We start from the raw sequence: 8,746 nt of genomic DNA, 5'->3' as shown, positions 1-8,746 counted from the left end.
GAGATGAAAAAGATAAAACAAGGTGAAGAAAAAAAGGAAGAATACAACAGAAGTGATATCATCAAACAATTAAGGGGTTTCAACCTTTCTTTAAAAAATTAGGATAATTACTCCCATAGTCCCTCCATATTTGGGTTCAGATTAAAAACACCTTTCTTAACACTTATTGGCTTATCACAAGCCCAAATCAAATCCATTTGGGTCTAAAGCTTCATATACTAAGGTAAATTCATTCTAAAGCCCATTCGAATAGAGCCAAAACTCCTAACCCGTATTTCAAGGCATTATTATATGCTTTAAAATTTTATGCATTCAAGTTTTTTATTTATTTAATTTTGATGTTAACTTAATTTATCTTTTTGTGTATATTTTATGTTGTATATTGTATATTTTTTATTGTTTTCTTTAATTGTGACACTTGTAACTCTATTTTCTTATTTTGCATATTATACTTAATTTTTTTGAAATTTTTATCACAACCCTAATTCATTTTATTTTACACTAAGGATTCTTAAAGGTAAGTAATTTTAATATTCACTTTAATTTACTGCCAAACTTTATTTTAATATAATTTATTCACTTTTATTTTAAATTGTTCATGTATTATTTGCATTTTAATCCAAGCATGTAAATTAAATTGATTAATTGATTATTTTCTTTTTTTTTTACTTTTTTAATGATATTCTATAAAGCATGTTGTTTGATTGATTGCATGGAATTTATATTTAATTTCAAAGTATGATAGCCTCATATGCATCACTTAACATTTTCAATAATGAATTAAAAGGTATTGTGCATTTAATTTGAATAATCAAACGAGTTATTGTAACCCACCTAGGTAGTTCGATTTGGTAGTTTAAAGTGAATGAGTACCATCCAGTGAATCCAATAAAAATGATCACTTCTAAAATCAATAAGGATGGTAGAAAGGGTAATGTTCATGTATTTATACTTATCGAAAATGAGCCTTTCGACTCTATTCAGAGGTTTAGGTTCAGTCTTTCTAAATATGTGAACATTCTCTATCTATATTGTTAGGTATATATAATAAATATACCGATAAAGAGGACAGAGGATGGAGCGGAGTGAGCGAAGCGAACATCATCTGTCCTTATAAAGAAAGTCTCGTAGTGGGTGTTATGATTATGTGGGTTGGGGGTGCGGGGTGCAGCCCCTGCGGTATGGTATAGGGTTATTTTTGTAAATATGTACTAGGGTTTATTTATTATAAAAGGAGGTTAAACCTATGAGACAATGAAATTTAAAATTCTAGCGCCGCCTAGGGCACCGAGGATGTAAGCACATTACTGAACCTCGCTAAAATTCTTGTGTTTTTTCGATTTATTTTACCCGATTATTCAACAATTGGTATCAGAGCTCAAGAGCCAAATTGGAAGTTATGAAATTCGATGGTCAGGGTAACTTCAGATTATGGCAAACAAGGGTGAAGGATTTGTTGGCGCAGCAAGGGATCCTGAAGGCTTTGTGACCTACAAATCCTGTGTCGATGGAGGAGGAAGATTCGAAAGAATTACAGCAGCGAGCGGCAAGAACTATACGATTATATTTGGCGGACGAGGTCATGTATGACGTCATGCATCTGTTGTCTCTAGATGAATTTGGAAGAAGTTAAAAAGTCAGTTTATGTCCAAATCCTTAACGACTAAATTGTATCTAAAGCAGCGGCTGTATAGGCTGAAGATGCAGGATGATCAAGATTTGATATAACACGTGAATGTCTTCAATTAAATCGTATCTGATTTGGTTCGGCTTAATGTGAAAATTGAAGATGAAGACAAAGAGATGATTTTGTTGTGTTTGTTACCTCCCTCTTACGAACACATGGTAACTACTCTTACATATGGGAAAGAGACGATCAAATTTGAGGAGATTATTTCAGCCTTGTTGGCTCACAACAAGTGGAAGTAGAATGCAGGGGAAAGCTCTCAAGCTGATAGCTTATATGTCAAGGGTAATCGAGATCGTGGACGGAATTCAGAGAAGGTAGGTTCTAGGAAGCAGAATTTCAGATCCAAATCTAGGGATAAGAAGATAATTCACTGTTACAAGTGCAAGGAGGCGGGACATATGAAGTGAGACTGTCCGAAGTTGAAAAAGTAGACTGATGAGAAGCGTGATGACTCATCCAAGTCTTTGAATGTGGTTGAGGATGACAATTTTGATTGCAGTGAGGGTGATATGCTCTCTATTTCAACTACTCAATTGACAGATGCTTGGATTCTTGATTCTGGATGTTCTTATCACATAACGCCTAATAGGGAATGGTTTTCGACATACAGGTCGGTTAATTCTGGTTCTATTTATTTGAGTGATGATCGATGTTGCAATATTATTGGTATTGGTGATGTCAGAACTAAGATGTATGATGGTTCTGTTCGGACGTTGTGTGGTGTTCGACATATCCCATATTTGAAAAAGAATTTGATTTCGTTGGGCACTTTGCACAAGAATGGTTTAATCCTTAAGGCTGATGAGGATTGGGAAACCATTCGGATTGTTAAAGGAGCTTTGACTGTGATAAAAGGAATGATGACTGTAGGGAATATTTACAAATGTTAGGGAGTACCGTTGTAGGTAGAGTTTATTCTGTTGAGTCCTGTAATGATACTACCAAACTTTGGCATATGCGTCTTGCTCATCTTAGTGAATGTGGTATGGCTGAATTACATAAAAGAAATCTGTTGCATGGTGTTAAAAGTTATAAGCTCGATTTTTTCAAGTATTTGTTCTTGGTAAACAGACTAAAGTTAGTTTCAAGACTAGGAAGCACACAACTGAAGGGATTCTGATTATGTGCATTCTAATGTTTGGGGGCCTTCCACGACATCGTCTTTGGGTGATCTAGGTATTATGTTACTTTTATTGATGATTTTTCACGGAAAGTTTGGGTGTATTTTTTGAAACATAAGTATGACGTTTTTGAGAAGTTCAAGCTTTGGAAAACTGAGGTAGAAAACCAAACAGACAAAAAAATAAGTATGATAATGGTACGGAGTACATAGATTCAAAGTTTCTAAAATTATGTAAGGAGCATGGGATTAAGAGGCATTTTATAGTGCACAAGACACCACAATAGAATAGTGTTGCGGAACGAATGAACATGTCGTTGAATGAAAGAGCCAGATGTTTACGGTTGAATACGGGGATTCCCAATCACTTCTGGGCTGAGGCTGTTAACATGGCGTGTTATCTTATCAATAAATTGCTAAGGGCATCATTGGCTGGGAAAGTTGCAGAAGAGGTATGGACTGGTCATGATATTACTTTTGATCACTTATTTTTGGTTATCTTGCTTATGTGCATGTACCTGCTGATGAGAGATCGAAACTTGATGAAAAATCGAATGAGTGCATTTTTCTGGGTTACAAGAAAGGTGTCAAAGGATTCAAGTTCTGGGATCCAATTGCAAAGAAAATTTCGATCAGTAGAGATGTTGTTTTGATGAACAACCCATGTCGCAGCATAAGAAAGATACGACAGTGGTGGATTTCGAGCAGTTTCCAGTTGAGAAAATAGAAATTTCTCAACTGACTTATTGTGGTTCCTCTACGAATAATTTGCAGGATTATAGTCTAACCAGAGATAAGATGAGACAGATGAATATAAAGCCTCCAAACATATTGGGTTTTGAAGACTTGGTCTCTTTTACACTTACTGTTAGCAGTGATGATCCGGTTACTTTTCATGATGTTGTTACTAGATAGGAAAATGACAAGTGGATAACTGCCACGGTTGAGGAGATGGAGTCTTTGAATCACAATCGTACATGGGAGTTAGTTCGCCTTCTTGAGGGTAAGAAGTCTATTGGTTGTAAATGGGTGTATAAGAAGAAACCAATAGTAACATAAAAAGAGGGGAGAAGTTCAAGGCTCATTTGGTAGCAAAGGGTTTTTCACAGGAGAAAGGAGTTGATTATGATGAAATGTTTTCTCCTGTGGTCAGGCACACTTCAATCTGAGTAGTACTTGCATTGGTGGCTAGTTGAGATTTGCATGTAGAGCATATGGATGTTAAAACTGCTTTTTTGCATGGTGATTTAGAGGAGCAGATCTATATGCAGCAGCTTGAAGGTTTCACTCAACCTGAAAATGAGCATTTAGTTTACAGATTGAAGAAATCTTTGTGCGGGTTGAAACAGCCTCTGAGATAATGGTACAAACGGTTTGACTCCTATATGATAAAGATTGGCTACAAGCGAAGTTAGTATGATTGTTGTGTCTATGTTAAGAGGCTTGATGATGGTTCTTTTTTTTTCTGTTACTATATGTTGATAATATGTTAATTGATGCGAAGAACATGGATGATGTTATCAGTTTGAAAACTTTATTGAGTCATGAATTTGATATGAAAGATTTAGGTGCTGCAAAGAAAATTCTTAGAATGGAAATTTGGAGGGACAGAGACTCAAGGAAACTATGTCTATCTCAACGAGGTTATGTTGAGAAAATGCTAGAAAAGTTTGCGATTAGAAGCGTAAAACCAGTGGGAACTCCATTGGCGAATTACTTTAAGCTCTCATCAGAACAGTGCCGTGAGACAGATAAGGAAGCTTAAGATATGGCAAAGGTTTTGTATTCTAATGCTATTGGCTGCTTGATGTATGCAATGGTATGTACTTGTCTGCTATTTGTGAGTACTAAAATATGATGCGGATATGTGTGCAAGTATACACAATCGAACAAGTAATAAAGTGATAAGTAGAGTATCGTCTCCACAGGGAATTGGGGAAATCAAATAGGTTTGTCAAGGCACTTTACTTTGTCACCTAAGTAAAGTTAGTTATGGTATATACAGATGAGAATGCAGTGGCAAAATGGAATGGACGTAGTGGAAATGGAATGGTGATAGTGTGGTAGCGGATGGATATGTCGTGGCAAATTAAATTGTGATACGTGAAAACAAATGGAAATGTCAAGGCAAAATAAAAATGCAAATACTAGATTTAATATATGTAGGACTTTAGCTTTCTCACAAGACAAGCAGTAATGGAAATGAATGATGGGAGACACAAGGAAAACTTAAGTATTTCTCTGAATGGTGCTTCTTCTCTGCTTACCCTGCCCGACAAAGTCTACTGATGTGCCCTATGCTATCTCTAGTAAAGGACTCGACAGACTAAAGATGCCCTGGCAAAACTGATTGGCGTAAGCCCAAGCAGTTATCCTATTGACTCAGCTAATAGAATATGTCTCGGCAATACCTTTTTGCGGCAGCATTAACATCTAACCTATCGTTTATACACAACTCGTTTTAGTTGAATGAAATCCTATCCTTATCTCTAAGGTGGATTAGGCCTAGTTACTATCTAGAACCCGTTGTTTATGTAGTTCCTCCCTAGCTTCTCTCGAAGTCTAAAGATAAATTGCCAAGGCATTCTCTCGAACCTCATGAACCATCCTAAAGAAAGGCTACTCTCGTAGCTCCTACAACCTTAAGGCTTTAAGTCTCACAAACAAAACAGAATAAAGCATGAAAGAACAACCATTCATTAAAACAAAAACTTAAACATCCATGCGAACTCCCACCAAATAGGATTAGTTCATGGTGGGGTTCAAAATCAACAAGCACAAAGCAAGATTCATTCGTTCCTTACAACCCAATCAACAAAATATGAAAACAAGTACTAAGGGGAGGAGAAAAAGCCTAATGCTTCCCTCTACCACCACGAGCTGCTCTTAGCGGACTGGCTCCTCTCGGATGCTCAGAACGCCACTCCCTTCAGCTTGTCAAGGAGAAATGCCACGGCAAGTGGGATTGACGGAGAAAGATGAGACTTTCTCTCTCTAACTTTTTAAGATCAAATGTAGCTGGAACTAAAGTCTCACTCAATATGGCTTCCTCCTCTTTTTATAGGGGAAAAGAAATCCTAAGGTTTGGTTTTAACCATCATAGGAAACCCTAAAACCATGGTTGAGTTGCTTGGGAGTCGAGAAGACTGGCATAATCCCGCTACAAGCGCCCTAGGACTGACAGGATCTGCAGGGTCAGACTAGGCAATGTCATCAACAGAACCGGTGGTTGAAGCGCCATGCTGCGGTGGGTATCTCGGGCAGAGCATGCGTAAAATCCAGGACAGCTGGATAGAAAATATATTCTCTCTCCTTGTACGCTCCTGAAATGCCATTTGAACTTGGCATTTTTATTTAGCTCAACAATATCCTTATGCCACAGCATTTTAAATCCTCTTTTCCTTGCTTTCAACACCTGCACATCATCAGACAAGTACCTTTCCCATAAAGCAGCACCGTTGTAAAAATAAAATGCCACGGCAAACTGAAATCCACCACATGCAACTATATGCTCCTAAATGCATCTAAATGGTTCTAAATGGTCTTTTAGACATTCAATAACTTAAGTAAAAAGGTATAAAAATGTGACCTTTTATGGAGTTATCACACCCCCAAACTTAAGCTATTGCTTGTCCTCAAGCAATGGATAGTATTAAGCAAAACAAAAATACCATGGCAAGTTCAGAAATAGAATAGTTTTATGGGATAAAATTTCAGCCCTCAGCACATATGACTTCAACATGCTAGACTAGGTTTGAGAGTTCAAGTACTGCCCCCTAGAATAAGATTCTTTGTGTGGGTGTTTGCGTGTTTGTATCCAGTCCATTCTTAACAAACCTAAAAATTTTCTATGCAAACTTTCTTAACTTACCATGACATTTTTGTATTACTATTCCCCTTTGTTTTCTGTTATTTACTTTTTCTACGAGGAGAGTCATCCCATCACTCTACCATCCCATACTCTAGATGAAAGGGAGTATACCTTTCACCCCCGAGCTAGTCAGGTAGAGTCATCCTGTGACTACTTTCATTCACTCATATGCCAAGACATAGCGGAGTGTTCCTCTACAGATATGCCAAGGCATTTACTTATAATTTATATTTCTTTTCTTTTTTTTATGCGGGGTTTTCATCATTCACAGTTTTATGCCACGACATTTAAGAATTCTCTTATAAAAAATTTCTAAGTTTCTCAAGCATGGAAAACATACACTCATGTTCAAGGGTTTCAAAGAAGCAAGTCCTAGAGTTGGTTCTACCATCCTCAACCAGTCATATACATTCTATCCTAGACATCAAGAATTCTTCATCATCGGGCATCCTCAATTAATTCCAGAAAACTAATTCTATATTTACTAATGTCATGGCATATTCATTTTACTAATACTATCAATGATGCGAGAACCCTACTTCCCCCAAACTTGAGAGAAGCATTGTCCCCAATGCTTACTAAATCTAAGAAAAATGAAAACTACATGCTATGAATGCAATGCAATGCAAGGTACCTTGGCTTCATGGTGGTGGTGCAGCAGTTGCATGGCGAGTGCGCTTGCGGAGTTTAGTGGGGCTGGAATGTTCGGAGTCAGAAGCTGGTGCAGTTGGAGGAGTGCTAGGGCCTTCTTGAACAGGTGGGAGTGGGGACTCCTGATGTTGAGATGCCTTTCGTAGGCGACGTCTTCTCCTACGTAAAAGAGCTTGCCGTGGCATCTCCGATTGTGACTCCTCGACCGACTCAGTAGATTGTGATACTTCGGGGTTGTCTGTTTCCATTAGTACAGCAGGTGGTGGCATTGCTGGATGTTCTTCTGCGAATGGTTCAACAAATTGGGCAGGCTCCGGGAAATTAGCAAGTTGGAGGTTGGCTTCTCTGTCTACATTAGACGAAACTGTGTGGATCGGATCAGGGTCCACTGGCTCCTCTGCCTCAGCTCGCTAGAGACTGTCTTTACTCGATGAATGTTGAGCAGCAGCTGGGGCGGGTGGAGGTACTTCTGCAGATGCCTCGGCATCTCCATGCGATGGGACGAGCTCATCAGGAAAAGGGGGAATGGTAAGTTAGTGTGCGGGAGGAACTCCATCAGTGCGCTGGTGAGAAAGGCATCACGTCGTTTGGCATAAGCAAAATAGACCATTAGTTTTTCGGACAGCTGCCCAACATGCTGGTGAGTGCGCTGGACGGCTTGCTCTAGGGAGATTGAGGATGCCCTGACTTGTGGTGATGATGCAACGCGAGATGTGGTTGCCTCGTGTTCCTTTCCTTTGGCTTCCTTCTAGCCCAGCAACATAGGTATTTTCGCTTTATTGAGTCCAGCAATGCCCGGCAAAATCTCATCAAACATTTATTCTCGAACTTTCTTTTTTCGGCATAAAACAGTGATGAGATTTGGGAATACCAAGGCACTTGCTTGTCGCTTTAGGCATAGATGAGCCTGTTCCACGATAATCTTCCCTATATCGATGGTTCGTCCGGCGATGATAGAATGCAGCAAAAGCATCCGCTGGCATGATACAGTTGTATTGTGGGAGGTTGGCATAAGTTTGTGCTTCATGAAATGGTTCCACAGTTTGACATGGGGGAGCAGTCGATCCCTATCCACAGTCTTTCGTTTCAGTTGCTGACCGTTCCACTGAGTACCGGGAAGACACAAGTCTTCCAGGATGCCTTGGTAAGTTTCATGGTCGGCCTCTTGGGCAAAGCTCGCATGGTGGTCATCAGCAACCTGCAGTTTAAAATAACAGTTAATAGCGGTAGAAGTAAAACGAATAGAAATGCCGCGAACCATCACGGCATGCTGATTTTGCTCGATAATGTTAGAATAAAACTCCTTCACTAATGTGGCATTGACAGGGGCAGGATGTTTGGCAAACTTCTACCACTTATGCTTAGTGACCACGTCTAACACTTCGCTGCCCAAATCGGCGTTCTCTTCCTCGGA

This window comes from Hibiscus syriacus, unplaced genomic scaffold (assembly GCF_006381635.1).
Source record: "Hibiscus syriacus cultivar Baekdansim isolate YM2019G1 unplaced genomic scaffold, ASM638163v2 tig00112231_pilon, whole genome shotgun sequence".
In the NCBI taxonomy this organism is placed as follows: domain Eukaryota; kingdom Viridiplantae; phylum Streptophyta; class Magnoliopsida; order Malvales; family Malvaceae; genus Hibiscus; species Hibiscus syriacus.
This window is presented reverse-complemented; position numbering follows the sequence as displayed.